The 15,058-nt window shown below is 44.3% G+C and overlaps 1 protein-coding gene across 1 annotated transcript in view; it reads left to right on the top strand.

Annotated features, from left to right (window-relative positions):
* Window positions 1-1,714: 1,714 nt before the first annotated feature.
* The window catches only part of DCLK3 (doublecortin like kinase 3), a 105,235-nt gene continuing 91,891 nt past the window's right edge, over window positions 1,715-15,058 (top strand). Inside the window, exon 1 of the mRNA XM_023512345.1 lies at window positions 1,715-1,787. The gene's annotated coding sequence lies outside the window, so the exon portion shown is untranslated. The remainder of the gene's footprint in view (window positions 1,788-15,058) is intronic.

Genomic DNA, 15,058 nt, shown 5'->3' with positions numbered 1-15,058 from the left:
TCTCTCTCTCTCTGTCTTTCTTGACTCATCTATCCATAAATGGAGTCTGTTTCCCCTCCCCTATAACTTGCTTTAGCTCATAGGATGCAGCAGAAGTGACACTGCCAGTTCTAGGTCCAGCCTTTGAGAGGCCTGGCAGCTTTTGGAGTAATCCAGCTGCCATGTAAGAATTTGAATACCCTGAGGCCACCATGTCATGAAGAAACCCAAGCTAGCCATTGTGCAGGTGCCACATGTAGGAGGAGCCCCAAGGCACCACCCATGTGAGTGAAGCCCTCTTGGACAGTTCAGCCCAGGTGCAAGCTGAATATGGTTGAGTCAGTGACCCAGGGTGATGCCAAATGGAGCAGAACCACCTACAGCTGAGATCTGGCCAAATTTCTGACCCCCAGAATTATGCTGCTAAGTTTTGGGGTGGGTTGTCATGTGGCAATAGATAACCCAGCAAGAGCCTACTGCATGTCAGATACTACTAAGCTTGCTGCATATGTGATTTCTCAATCTTACACCAATACTCCAAAAAGTAGAGTGATAACCACTAATTTACACACGTGTGAAGTGAGAGCGTGCCCAAGGTCAGTGACCAGGGAGGTGGCAGGGCAGAACACCCTATTGGAGTCCATGTATGTGCATTACACAGTCTGCCTTGGAAAGAAAGACCTTCATTCACCTATTTCCCTGGCCTGGTGGGGACCCTAGGACGGTAGTGCCTAGGACGCCACTGCCCCAAGAGGATCTTGGAACCTACCCTTGGAACAGAGTGTTTGTTATGTTGGTAGCCTCTCCTATGAACCTGGCAACTAGCTGGATGTGCAGGCATTCATGGCAGCTGAGTCTCGGTTGCCAGGACAACCTGCAGGCAGAGTGGGTCCCTCTGACCAAGGTTACAGGGTTCTTTCCACTCAAGTCCTAGATTCTGCTTCCTCTGGCAATCGCATGTCATATGAGGGCAGGCAAACCCCCAAAATTTTAGGGTAAGGACATTAATGGAGACTTCTTCCCTGACTACTTTTCTTCCTAGTCTTTGCTTTGTTCTATACCATAGAGGGCCTCCCTGGTATGTGTGGGGACAAATTTCAGCCACACATACAAACTCGCCCCATATCTGTACCCTCTTCACCAACCAGACACTCTTCTTCCTTACCCCCAGGAAGAGGCTCAGGGTCATTTGGGGAGGGAAATCCTGGGTACTGAAATAGGATTGAGAGGGGGCCTTGGATAGTACTCTTTCTGCAGATCTGAGGCATAATACTTAGCTAACAACACAGCATTGTGCCACTCTTCTCTTCATGTATCTATCTCTTTCAGGGTCCTTGCAGGACAGGAATCTCTAAAATGAATTAAATTTTCACTGGTCTTCTCCAGCAGGCTAATCTGGGGTCTGAGATGCCTTAAACCTGTTTCTGATTCAATGCCATGTAGTTGCCAGAAATATGTCCCGGGGGTCTTGATTAAGAGGATGAGTAAGTCAACATATAGAAGGTAACTGCTCTCCTTTCTGCCACAACTGTTTTTTCTAGGCAATTGAGACTGGCTTTACCTGATCTTTTCACTCTAAATCTGCTTCAGAGATTCTGGCTGTAGAACAAAAGGCCAGGTAGGTGACATTAAGGTGCCACCTTTGCAGCCGACACCCCCTTAATGTTACAGAGTTCATTGGAAACCTCTCTGTTTAACCTGATAGACTTTCATTTCTTTTTGCAGCAGAGAAACCAGGCCTGCCAACAACATTAGACAGCTGATCCTCACTCCCACCCACCACCAAAGAAAATGTGTTTCCCCACTCGGTAAGGAGGAGGGGGAAGCCATCAGCAAGGTACCAGGAGTTCTTGAGGTGGGTTGTTGTCTAGAAACCTGTCTCCTGGTGCTGCCAAACTCTAAGCTTGTTCAGAGTTCTATGTTCTCTGTTAAAACACGTGCATTTTTCTCTTCTTACGTGCATTTTTCTCTTCAGATGTGACCTGAATATATGATAGAACCTTTAAGTGGAAGGGTAGCAAAAGGCAGCAGGGTGCTGTCAGCATGATATCTTTGGAGTGGGACCTAAGATTAAAATTTGGCTTCTCCTACTGGCTGTCAATTCAGACACCTTACTTTAAGTCTCTGAGCCCATTTGGGAATTTATAAAATGGAAATAATGACACAAGCTGTTAGCTAGGTTGTAATTGCTGTATCTCACTCCCTTCCTACTTCTCCCTCCACTGATGGATAGAGAATTGGAAAAGATTTTAGCTAGGGCTTTGTTTCCATGGCAGGGAGGAGGTCACAAGCAAAAAGGCACTCTGAGGACCATGCTGGATCAGCTTTTGTGTGCTCTTTATGGAGGTGGGGACATTTCTAAGACGGTTTTGCTCCCAGGGACCCAACTTTCTTTTAGAGACTGAGACTATTTTTAACTCAAGTTTTAGAAATTCTGCAGGACAGCTGTTTCAGGGAAATATGTAGGCCAGTCTGTGATTTTTGGAGTCATCATTTTAAGGTTAGGGAGTGGGATGGGGGAAGAGAACCAGAATAACTCTGGAGTTTTTGGAGGCATCCACAGAAATCTGCACCTACCCAGCAGAAAGCTGCAACCTGAGTTTACTCAGTGGCCACTCTTGAGTATCTGAAAGGCGCTGAGCAGATGAACATTCTTTTGTTATACTTCAAGTATACTTCAAGCATGTCAGTTTCTGTACTCCTTCTCTCCCATTTGCTATCACCAAATCACAACGAGGAGAAAGCTAATAGATAATGCCTGTGTTGGAGAGGCAATGGGGCAAGAACTTTCTCACACACTGTAACAGCAATGAAAATCAAGACAGTCTTTCTTAAGGGCAGTTCGACAACATCTATTGCAATAAAAAATGGACACTCTTTTGTATTTACTATTTCCACTTTTTGTTATTAGTTTTGATTACAGTAAAATACAAATAACATGAAATTTACCATCTTAATCATTTGTAAGTGTACAGCTCAGTAGTGTTAAGTATAATATGTTCACATGGTTGTACAGTAGATCTCTAGAACTTCACCTTGCAAAATGGAAATTGTGCCCTCTGAACACTAACTCCCTATCTCCTCCTCCTCCCAGTCTCTGGCAACCGCTCTTCTACTTTGTCTCTGTGAATTTGATCAGTACCTCATATAAAAGTGCAATCATACAGTAGTTTCTTTTCTGTGACTGGCATATTTCACTTAGCATAATGCCCTCAAGTTTCATCGATATTGTAGCATCTGTCATTTTCTTTCTTTTAAAGGCTGAATAATATTTCATTGCATGTATTCAACCAACACTCTACTTTTAGAGATTTATATTAAAGAAACCTTCCTACAAGTGTCCAATTAAATGTTCACTTCAGGAGTGTCTGGGATAGTGCATAATTGGAGACAATCCAAGTATCCTGCAGGAGATGGCTGAATACCAAGAATGTGGTTTAGCCTTTAAGAAGACCTAAGTGTGCTGGGATGGAAATATGGCAAAAATCAATGGCTCACTACAAACTCAAGCAACAGAGAAGTCTCTATGGTTCAATTCTTTTTTTTGTAAAAATAAATAAAAATGTAGTTCCAAATTTTGTTGGTGGTGACTTTGAGTATTCTGAAGAGTTAGATTTAAAAAAATAGTATGGATTTTATTTGTGGTCATAAAAAACAGTAAAGACATTTTTAGAAATCAAAATGGAAGGATATAAGATGGAAAATGTTTGTTGCTCAAAGAGGTGGTCTGAAAAGAACCTGCTCCACCCACTCAGCTGTTACCAAATGGCATTAAGAGGTAATATTGTGTGCTCCATGGCAATGGTCACCTGGTAGGAAAGGTTGCTCTTCTGGACATCCATTGAGGTCTCATACTGGTCTGGCTTCTCAGCCAGCTGACCAAAATCCATCTGGTATACATCTCCAGCCACTGGTAAGAGGGATCCAACTCCTAAGGTTGTCCATTATTTACCCCTTAAACTTTATCACTGGATCCTTTTACGTCTTGCTTTCAGTTATCTTGGCTTTACACCTTCTGCCTTGCTCCCTGAGAGCATCCTTGCCCTTGAGTCTCACAACTGATGGCATCTTCCTGCTTTATTCCCTGGCCTCTTTTGCTAATAATGGCCATCATGTATTAAATGAGGTTTTCAGCACTGGCTAAGAGAGATGCTTTAGTACACTTAGTACATTATGCAGGTGGAAACAAGACTCCAAGGGCCCTTTCTAGCCCCGTCCCTTAGGACCTCTACTCCAGCAGTAGCTCACAAGGATCATCAGCAAATTTGTTTGAACTGTAGAGAGGGTAGAAGTTTTCTTGAGGCTACGGACACTTTTCTGTCATCCTCTACTCCACCAATTTACTTCAGTCTTCCTTCAAGCAGATGTTAAGTATGCTTCCAGTTTTCTGGGGTCCTTTATTTTTACCACTGACTTTACCGGTACTAAGGTTGCAGTGGGAGGAGATGGGGCTTCCTGGCAGCTGTGGTTACCTGCTCACTGTAAAGTCTGTTCTTCTGGGTGAGAGCCATGGTGGCGACTGGTTGTCAGGGATCTTACCCACTGGGCTTGTTGGCTTTGGAGATGGACCCCTGGGAAAACACAGGGCTCAGCCACATCTGAGGAAGGGAAGGAATCCCTCAGGTGGAATGTTCCTGATTTCATAAGGGCTGGGGAAAGGAAAGAACTACAGATCAGGTTGGTGACATTTTCCATTTGACTCAGAGTTTCTGGGTCAGGGCAAGGGGAAAAACACTTTATCCCCTCCGGCTGGGGCTGTGAGATGTCAGAACAGCTGGATGAAGGGCAGAAGATGCAGTCTGTCATCCCAGGACTATGCTGCCTGATGCCAAGCTTCGGAGTCCTGGGAAGTGACCGCAGGGCCACTGCCCTTGATCACCAATTCCCATAGCTCATCAAAACTTGGTTCTTAAGAACCCCAAGTCAGGTTAGGGTTTCCAGGGAGACCTGGGATTATAGCTGAGAAACTTTCCTGATAGAACTCTAATAATCTTCCTATCAAGAGCTTTCAGGTAAAATTTCTAAGGATGAAGAAATACTATTAGAACTAAAGTAGACTCTGCAAATGCTGGGTTGTACTTGCTGGCTGAGGTGGAATGTGTCCCAAGGGCACAGCTGGACTGGGGCATGGAGGAAGAGGATGCATGTAGCTGAATTTCTTATTCCTCTGTTCCTTCTTTGCATTTAACTCACAGGCCTTCCCCGCAAAATGCACTGACTGCCTGGGGGTGTCCAGGTGAAATTACAGCCACTGCAGTTTAGTGCAAGTAAATTGCAGTGTGGAAATATATCTAAAGAGTCTTCACCAAGGGACAAACACTGTTTTGTCTATCCTTATTACCGAAGATATTTTAAAAACTAAAGTGGGAGACTGTAATATGAAAGGATCTAAAAATCCTTTTATTGTCCTTGTCCTGATGGGAGTAGATTTATGTGGGGGTGGAGTCCTGCAGTGAGGGGCAGAGGAAATTCTGCTCCATGCAGAGAGACATACTTATTTATTTGGCTTAAGAAGGGAACCAGAGGACTTCTTGTCTAAGGTTGTCACCCACCAAACAATGAGCAGATGTATTAGTTTGCTAGGACTGCCATAACAACATATTGAAACAGACTGGGTTGCTTAAGCAATAGAAATTTGTTTTCTTATACTTCTGGAGTCTGGAAGTCCAAGATCACAGCATTGGCAGGTCTGATTTCTCCTGAGGACTCCCTTCTTGGCCTGTAGATGTCTGTCTTCACCTGGTCTTCTCTCTATGCCTTTGTCCTCATTTCCTTTTGTAAAGACAGTCATATTGGATTAGGGCCTACCCTAGTGGCTTCATTTTAACTTAATTACCTTTTTAGAGACCCTATCTCCAAATACAGTCATATTCTGGGATACTGGGGCCAAGAACTTCAACATATAAATCATGGGGTACATAATTCAGCCTATAACATAGGGTAAAAGTATCAGAGCAGAATTGGTTTGATTGAGTCCATTAGCCTCAGTTGGCAATTACAGAGACAAAGGCCTATAATGGTGCCAGTTTGGCTGAGCAAAGGGGACCCAGGGATTTATGTCATCCAGGTGACTAGAATGCTGCAGGTGCCAGGGGGCCTGGACAATAGGCTGGCTACAGGGCAGCACAAAGGCTGTTCTGTGAGTGCTGCCTCTGCCTCTCTCTTGTGCCTGCTGATCCTACTTCCTGGACATCCCCACCAGTCTCACAGCCTCAGTTTCTCCATTATGCTCAGGACTTCACAATCAAGTCTTGGTGTCCCAACACCTGAGGAACTACTGGGCTTCTCTTCACCTCATGTCTCACTTGCAAACTGAACTCAGTATGCCCCAGACAAAATGCTCTGGCGTGTCCTCCAGCTTTTCTTTCTCATTTCCTGTTTTTCATTAAGTGCCATCTTCCTCTCAGTCAGGAGCCCTACAGGAAGCTAGTTGGACCCTTCAATTAGGCTATGCTCTCCGAGGGCCATGCTGAGGTTGTTTTCTGCCTCATCCCCCATGCCTATCTGTGCAGCCATTAGTAGACTCTAGAGTCTACCTCTGTTTCGTCCCATGACTAAATTCAAACCAATCACCAAGCCTGAGAGATTGCTCAATTTCATTCTTCCTTCCTGCAAACATTTCTCAGGCACTTATTATGTGCTTTAATACCCTTTTATTGACTGAAACTTAGCTGGGTGCTGGGAATGCACACAGTAGGAGATGCTAGAAGTGGTACTGAGGAAATGCACTGCCCTTCCCTAAACCCTTCTTTACATTTCCTACTCAGGTCTTCCCTCTCTCTTGCTTAGGCCACAATTATGACCTTTCAGGACCACCCAGCTTTCCCCTCATTTGTGTCTTAAATACAGCTGCCTGCTTCTTGAAGCTCACCTTGATGACTGGTTCCCTTGTTCAGTGGCAGCAGGACACTGCAGGTGGGTAGCCTGACAGTCAAGCTCTCTTAAGACCTCTAGTCCAGCCTCTTGTCCCACTTCATCTCCTTTGCCCCCATGCCTCTCTCTTTCCTAACTGCTCTGATGGAATACTACACTTTTCAGTTTCTGTGCCTTTGACCACTGCTAGTATCTGCCTTAAAGTTCCTTTCCCATCCAGATTTACCTGTTGAAATCCTTTCCCTGCCTTAATTCTCTTCTTCTAGACCGTCACCTCCAGAAGCCATCCCTAATCTATTGTAGGACTCAGAGCCAAAAGTAGAAGCAGGCTCTTATGCACACACTTGTTGCCACCTTGACTGCATTGTCCAGTGGAGCAGTCAATGGCTTTCTATGGGAATTTGAATAAAAATGAATGCCAGTTAAGTCAAGTGGACAATTCAGTTGCATGGTCTTGCTAACTACATTTTAAGTGCAGCATAGCCACATGTGGCTGGTGTTTGCTCTATCGGATGGCACAGGTTTGGGACATTCCTATTGCCCCAGAGAGTTCTGTCCCACAATGCTGATCTAGATGGAGAGCTTCCTAGTTGCCTGTCCTGGTAGTAAGCAAGGGCCTTGGCCATTGCAGGTGCTCAATAAATGCTGGTTGAATTAAATTGGACCTATGTTTTAGAGGGAGTGCAAGTACCAGAGGACCACTAAGAAAACTTTTTAGGGCCCTTGAACCAGCTCTGTAGACGTCTAAAGAGAACCCATAGCTGGCCTGGGGCGGGGGGGAGGAGAAGGCAGGAGAGAAAATAAGGGAAGGCCAGGAGCAGAGCACCTAGTGCATGCTGGACCTAGTATACAGTCCAAAGTTTGGTGGTGCTGGTGGGGTGTGTAGGGAGTGCAAACAATGCTATTTTAGATACATTTTCCCATCTAGATAAGACATATTTTTGGCTCATAGCTTAACACAGAATCAGGGCCAGGAGTGTGTACTCGCGTGGGCACATCTGAGTCTATCAGAGTGTTTGAGAGCTGCCTCCTTTGTTCCCTGTCCCAGCATGCTTCTCTGCACTGCCCAGCAGGACAGGTGTCTTGCTGAGAGGCCAGGCCACCTGACCTGAGCTCCTGAGAGGGGACATGGGAAGAATAGGGATGATAGGGCTGGTGGGGGGAGGCCCATCAGGGGAGGGAAAAGTGAGGCTCCTGAATCTAGGGCTGTGTGTCAGTACCAGTTACAAACACAGTCACTTCCCTTGCAGCAAGGATGAGCTGGTTTCTCTGGGAAACCCAGGCTGCAGGTCCTCCGCAGTGAGGGGGAGGATCTGAGCTCTGTCAGGCTTGAAGCAAGAAGTGGATCATCTCCCTACAGACACTGTTGATGTCCCCGTAAATACTCCCAGAAATTAATATCGCAAGATGATGTTGACACTGGGAATCAATCTATTCCTGGTCAAAGAATTGGCACTTAGTTCCCTTTCCTTTAAGAATGCTCGCGAGATCTCCAAGCATAGGAATCATGGCCTCTGTGTGGAGCCCCTACTAATCGGTATTTATTAACCAAACATCTCACACATCATTGTGCTTAATCTTCTGGTTAACTTTGAAAAGTGATAATGCCCATTTTACAGATGTGGAAACTGAGCTTAAAGAGGGTAAGCACCCTGCCTTTTCCTCATACCTCACTAGCACTATATAAATAAGAGGGATGTTATTTGTTGCCCCCACTGTGTCCATCATAGCTCTTAGGTTTGCCACTTCTGCCCCACCCCCCGAGTCTGAGCCCAGGACACCCCCTCTGGGACTTGATGCAGCATCAGGCACCAATGACTCCCCAGACTCTGTTACATCTTTACCATGTCCATCACACACTGCCATCCTCAGCCTTAAGCAGCACCCAGCACAGATTCCACCAAAGAAAGAGGACAACTGTCAGGTGGGCTGTGCAAGCTCCTTGCTGCCTTTCTACACCTCCCAGCTCCATCTCAGTGCCTCCCAGCTCTATCTCAGCACAGGCAGGGTGTTGCTTGCTTTCTCTGTCAGGCTCTTGCAGCCAAGTTTAAACAAGCTTGTATTCCTTTCACCTCACAGACATCTCCCAACTCATTTCTCCTGTACTCCCAAAGACAAGGAGATCGATCATAAAGTGGCTTTGGAAGTATGGGCCATGCATGGCAGAGTTCTAGATACCAGGAAACTGGAGACACATCATGATGGCAGTGTTCTGCCATCTCTGGATTCTCTGCCTCTGAACTGTGAGGAGGAGAGACGTGAACTTCTGTTTAGTTATTTAAATGCTGAATGTAATAAGGAGTAAATTCAACATATTACAGTGGATTCAAAATTTGGCCCTTGTCAGTCTCTCTCATAGGCCCTCTTGTAAAGGGCATAATATTATGTGACAGACAAGCTAATGGGGAAATTTATTTCTTTTTGGAGTTTTTGGCCAGGGCCAGGTTTGAACCCACCACCTCTGGGATATGGGGCTGGCGCCCTACTCCTTTGAGCCACAGGCGCTGCCTGATAATGGGGAAATTTAATGTCTTCATTTCTTCTGGGCTTATCAAGAAGGCAAGCAGAATCCTGTTGTCTTGGAAATCTAGGATTTCCTGAGGATTGCAGGAGGTTTTACGTTCAAATGCCAACCCAGGTCCTAAATTCAAATGCCAATTCCAGCTGCACAAGGTAAAGTCAATGAGGCTGGTTGGGTGGGGATTGTGCTAAGCAGGAGAGGATGTGACCCTTCTGGGAAGGATAGCCATGGCCACGTACTGGCAGACTGTTTCCAATTAGTAACTAGTGTTGCCAGCTCTGGTTGATCAAGATAAGCCAGAAATCCATGTTTGTCAGAGAAATCCTCCAATTATAAAATCTCAGCACTGAATGAAAAACATTCATTGTACAACCCAAAGAAAGGTGTTAAAGGTATGAAGAGATAGCAAGAAGGTGAAGGGATGGTTGGCTGGTTTACATGGAGAGGGGTGATAATGGGATCTTTTAGTGATGGGCTGTATTCTCTTCCTAAAGAGCCATTTAGAAGGTGTCTGAACCTTTGTTGGCTTAATTGGAAGACAGAGAATGGATGCCATGGACTCATTTATTTATTAGCCAACACATATTGAGTATTTTCTATGTGCCAGGCATATGCCAGACAATAAATGTACATATAGTGAATACAGGACAGAAAAATTTCTTGCCTCATGTAGTTTATATTCTGATGAATAAGATAAGTGAGTGCTAAGTAAAGAGATAGTGAGTGAAATAATTTCAGTATGATTCTGTGGATAAAATGAACAAAGGGATGTGATAAAGAGTATTTAGGATAAGACTTTTTGCTTCTCGTCTAATTGGAGATTTACCTTCCTGCTCTAACTGGAACTATTAAGGACAACCTCAGGCTAAAATGAAAGGACATTTACTAGATAGTAACTTGAAGTCATACAACGAAATAAAGAAGGTCAATAAATGTGACTGCATAGGTAAATATAAATGCTGGTAAAGAGATCACATTAGTAATCCACAATAAAGCTGTTTTAAAACAGTTTTACTAGGGTAAATAAAGCCAAGGGGAACCTAGGAGTACCTAGGGGAAATAAAGCCAAGATTGGGAGGTCATGGAAACTTCTTGGGAGGACTTGTCTTTGAGCTGAGATGTGAAAGATGAGAATGAACAAACCATGGCAAGAACTAGGGAAAGAGTATTTTCAGCAGAGGGAACAACAATTACAAAGGGGAAGCTGGGAGAGCTTTGTTTGCTCCAGAAAAAGGAGGCTGATGTGGATGGAACGTAGCAGTTACCTGGCAGAATGGCATTAGATGAAGTCAGAGAAATAATCAAAGCTGCAACACATGCTAATGATCCAGGGTGAGAAGTTCGTATTTTAGGAGCAGTGTAAAGACACTGCAGGGTTTTTAGCAGGAGGGAGATGTGATCTAATTAATGTTTTGAAAAGATCATCACCATGGCAGTAGTGTGAAAACTGCATGGCAAGAACATAATGAGTAAGAACACTTCAGGAGGTACTGCAGGAGTCCAGGTAAGAGATGGTATTAATAATAGGGAAACTATCTGAAAAATATCTTGCAGTAGAACTTATAGGACTTGGCTGATGCATTGAATGTAGGGGATGGTTGTCTGAAAAAGAGAGAAGTTTAAGGACAGTTTTTGCTTGAACATCTATGCAGACGATCCTACTCTTAAATTTTAGTTATTGTATTTTTAGTTTTAGAATTTTCTTACTTGGTTCTTTTTCAAATCGGCTGTGTACTTTTTTATAGCACCCAAAATTTCTGTCTTGTTTTTAATGTACTTAAACATAGTAAGCAAAGTTATTTTAAAGTCTGTGTTTGATCTTCCAGAATCTAGAACTCCTGTGGATCTGTTTCTATTATTTGTTCTTTCTCTGCTTATTCTCATCCTTGTTTTCTTACCTTCTTCTTTGGCTGGTTATCTTTGATTATGTTTCAGAAAATGCATTTGAAAAATTATTTGTAAATATAATCAAAGTATAGAATGATGCTATTTTCTTCCAGAGTAGATTTTAATTTGGTCTAGCTTAGAAGTTTTGGAGCACTAAAAATCTAAGATCACCTTAATCTGTAATCAGGAATTTAATTTTTCTGGACTACCTAGATGACTTCTGGGCAAGGAATGTTTGAGGTCTGATTCATCCTCAGTCCTGGGATTTAGGCTTTTAGGGTCCCAACTTAATGTGTGGGAGTTTGCCAGTGACCTCACCCTTGGTGTCTCTAGACTCCATTCTAGAGTGTGCCAAGACCCAAAAGGTGCCAAAGTATTGCTTATCCTCTTAAAAGACTCTTTGGAATCAGTATGTGATACCAGAGGAAAAGAGGCCCCATGTTCTGGGTTCTCCTCTGTTCTCTTCAGCATCTTTCGTATTCTCCACTAACTTACTAGCTCCCTTCTCCCTCACACTTTAACAGTTGTGGACAACCAGGAAGGATAGATATAGGTTCCCTCTACACAGGATCTGAGGCTGATGGCTGGCCACATGACATCAGAACTAAAACTCTTAGATAAGAAGAGAAGGAAGGGTGACCCTTGACCTCTGAGAAGGCCCAAGCAATCACCAAACACACCCTGTTGCTAGCTAGGCTGGCAGCGCCAAAGATGTTCATCGACCACCCGTAGCAAGAGGTTATTTGAGTAGCACCACTCACATGTTCCTCCACTGAACCTGAAGAAGTCTATGTAAGATGCCTGCAGTTGAGGGTGTGTCCAAATTGAAACTGGTCCAGGAGGGGCATCCCCTTGTTCAGTACAGGTCTCCATTCCTCAGAGCAATAAACAGAGCCACCCAGGGAAAGCCCCTGCTGCTGCATGCTTCTGTGACTGAGTGTCAGTTGGCTAGTCAGGGTGTGGGGCCAGGAGCTCACAGGCCAATCATCTGAAAGGGAAGATATGAACAAGAGACAACCAACGATGTTTCTGGCTAATATTTGCTTAGTGTAGTATGAGGCATAGTTGCTATTGACATTGCTGCTATTGAAAAGATGTTTCAGGCTTACCTGCTTCCATGTATCAAGAGGTGGAAATGCCAGTGCTGCCCCCTCACAAGGGCTTTACTTATTCTCTCTTTTACGGATCCACTGGCCAAGACCACCCAGGCACCAAGATGCTCTGGGTGAGAGCTTTCCTGCTCAGAAATTGGCTTTGTTCACCTGCACTCTAAGCTCTCTGCCAGGTTTGCCTGTGGCATAGTTGGGTTGCCTGGTAACAGGACCTAGATGACAACAGTCTGCTGAAATGACAGAGGGATCTGCCGCTACTCCACCCCCACGCCCCTAAGGTGCTACGTTTCTTCCCTTGGAGTGCAGTCCTCAGCTGTAAAACCCATACTGGGCCAGGAATAGTTGAGAAGCTCACCCTTCCTAGCCCTTCAGTCACTCTGTGTTTAAAGATTCCTGCTTTATTCACCTTATATCATTTACTGCAATTAGGCAATTAGAAATTATCTTATTAATTTGTTTTATTCTTTTATTTGTCTGTCTTCTGCTGGAATGTAAATTCCTTGAGAGTCAGAATTTTGTCTGTTTTATTCACTGCTGCACCCTCGGCACCTGAAGCCTATCTAGACGGCCCTCCCTCTTTTCCCAAGTGTGGGGAGAGGCTGGGTTGTGAGGAGTTGAAAATGAGAGACCCTATAAAAGAGAGGGGGAGGTAGAACCTGAGGCAGAAGATTCCAGGTCAGGCAGGGGCCCTGGACTGGCTAGGATGTGATGACTGTAAGGCATAAGGGTCATGACAGTGGCTGGTGACATGCCCAGCAAACAACCCTGTGCTGGCTGCTCCCAGAACTGGCTTTCCTAACATTCCCAGTTCTACCTTAACTTCTTTCCCCTGGAATAGATGGTGCACACACCCTAGGATTGTACACACACTTCCTTTTTCCTGAACAAGGTCCCATGGAGAATTTAGTGCCTATAATGGGCATGCTGCTCCTGAATGGAAAACTAGGACGACATTGCTACCGTCAGAAAAAATGTTTCAGTCTTGTCCCTGGATGGACCAAGACTTAGGACTGCTGACTTTCCCCTCATGCTCAATGAAACTATGTAAACTAGACTGCAAGACTGCACTGGGAACGCTCTGTACAGGAACAGTCCTGCAAATTCAATATCAGGAAGGAAGCTTCCAAGCCTTGAGTTCATGTTAATTCAGGCACAATTACTCTTCAGACTCATTAAACTTTAGCTTTTTACTTTAAGGCAAATGCTTATCACTTTATATTATGGGTTTCTTTGCCAAATTTCCTGGCTCTTCGTTTCTTTCTTCTCTCACATTCCGCATCCCAAGCCTGTCTAACCACCATCTCAGCACAGACTCCTACAGTGTCCAGTGGGAGCATGGCCTCTGTGGGAGCAGCATGTAGGGGAGCTGAGTGTAGAGCGAGGAGCCCTGGAAAGGCCTGCTGAGATGCATGCAGTTAGTGACTGCCTTGTGTTCTTGCCATAGCAACTGTTTATGCAACAGTGCTGATGAATCCCTGGAGCACTACTTTGTTGCTTTTGGAAGACGGTTTCTAGCCTAACACTTGCACCCCATTCCATGGGAAAGGGATAGAAGAATGAGTATGCTTTAATGAGAATTGAACAATGTCTGGTATCTTAGCTCAGGCAGCTGTAAAAAAAATTATGCAGACTGGGTAGATCATGGACAACAATCCTTGTGCTGAGAAGTCCAAGATCAAGGTGCCAGCAGATTTGTTGCCTGGTGAGGGTCCATTTCCTGGCTCACAGACTATGGTCATTTTGCTGTGTCCTCACATGGTGGAAGGGACAAAGGAGCTCTCTGGGGCCTCTTTCATAAGGGCAGTAATCCTGAAGACCCAAGCTGCTAAGGGCCCTACTTCTAAATACTATCACATAGGGGGAAGGTTAGACTTCAACATATGAAGGGAGGGCACATATTCAGTTTTTAGCATCTGGGGAGACATCACTAAAGGAAACATCTTTGCTCTGGTCAAATGCTTGCTGAATCAGAGTGATGATTCCAGGGGGTGCTTAGACTTTAGCATCAACTATCCCTTGGGTCAGGCAACATATAAAACATCTTAATACATAGTTATGAACACCTTCCTTTCTTTGATCAGTCTCTTTTTGGATCTTACTTCCTTTGTGAAGACTACCCTGTACTCAAAGTCTGGATTTGAGCCTTTGTCTGTGCCCATAAAATATGCTGTTATTGCCTTTTACTTTTCTGTATCTTCAGCTACCCCATTGCTTTCTAGGAATTGGGGCTCATACCTAGTTTGCCTACTGTGGTATCCCCAGTGCACAGCATAGGCATAGTGAATATTCATTGTAGGAATCTTGCTCCCCTTCATCCCCTTATAAATCAATACACTCTGATTTTTTCCTAGCCTACCTCCCTCTGGTTTTATTTTTAATACTTTTTATTTTGAACGATCTCAAACTCACAGAAGAGTTGCAACAACTATGTAAAGAACTTCTTTTCCTGAACCTTCTGAGGGTAAGTTGCTGATATACTGCCCATCATTTCCTGGAAACAGCAGTGTGTATCTGCCACAAAGAGGACATTTTCCTACATGACCACAATACAGCCATTAAAATCAGAACATTAATTGGTACATTATTCCCGTCTACTCCTCAGATCTCATTTAAATCCCCAAATGTCACAATAAAAGATTTCAGTTCAGAATCATTCCTCTCACTTAATCATCATATCTTTTAGTCT

The sequence above is a fragment of the Otolemur garnettii genome, unplaced genomic scaffold, assembly GCF_000181295.1.
Source record: "Otolemur garnettii isolate 467f Iridium unplaced genomic scaffold, OtoGar3 scaffold00002, whole genome shotgun sequence".
Classification (NCBI taxonomy): Eukaryota; Metazoa; Chordata; class Mammalia; order Primates; family Galagidae; genus Otolemur; species Otolemur garnettii.
This window is presented reverse-complemented; position numbering and strand designations above follow the sequence as displayed.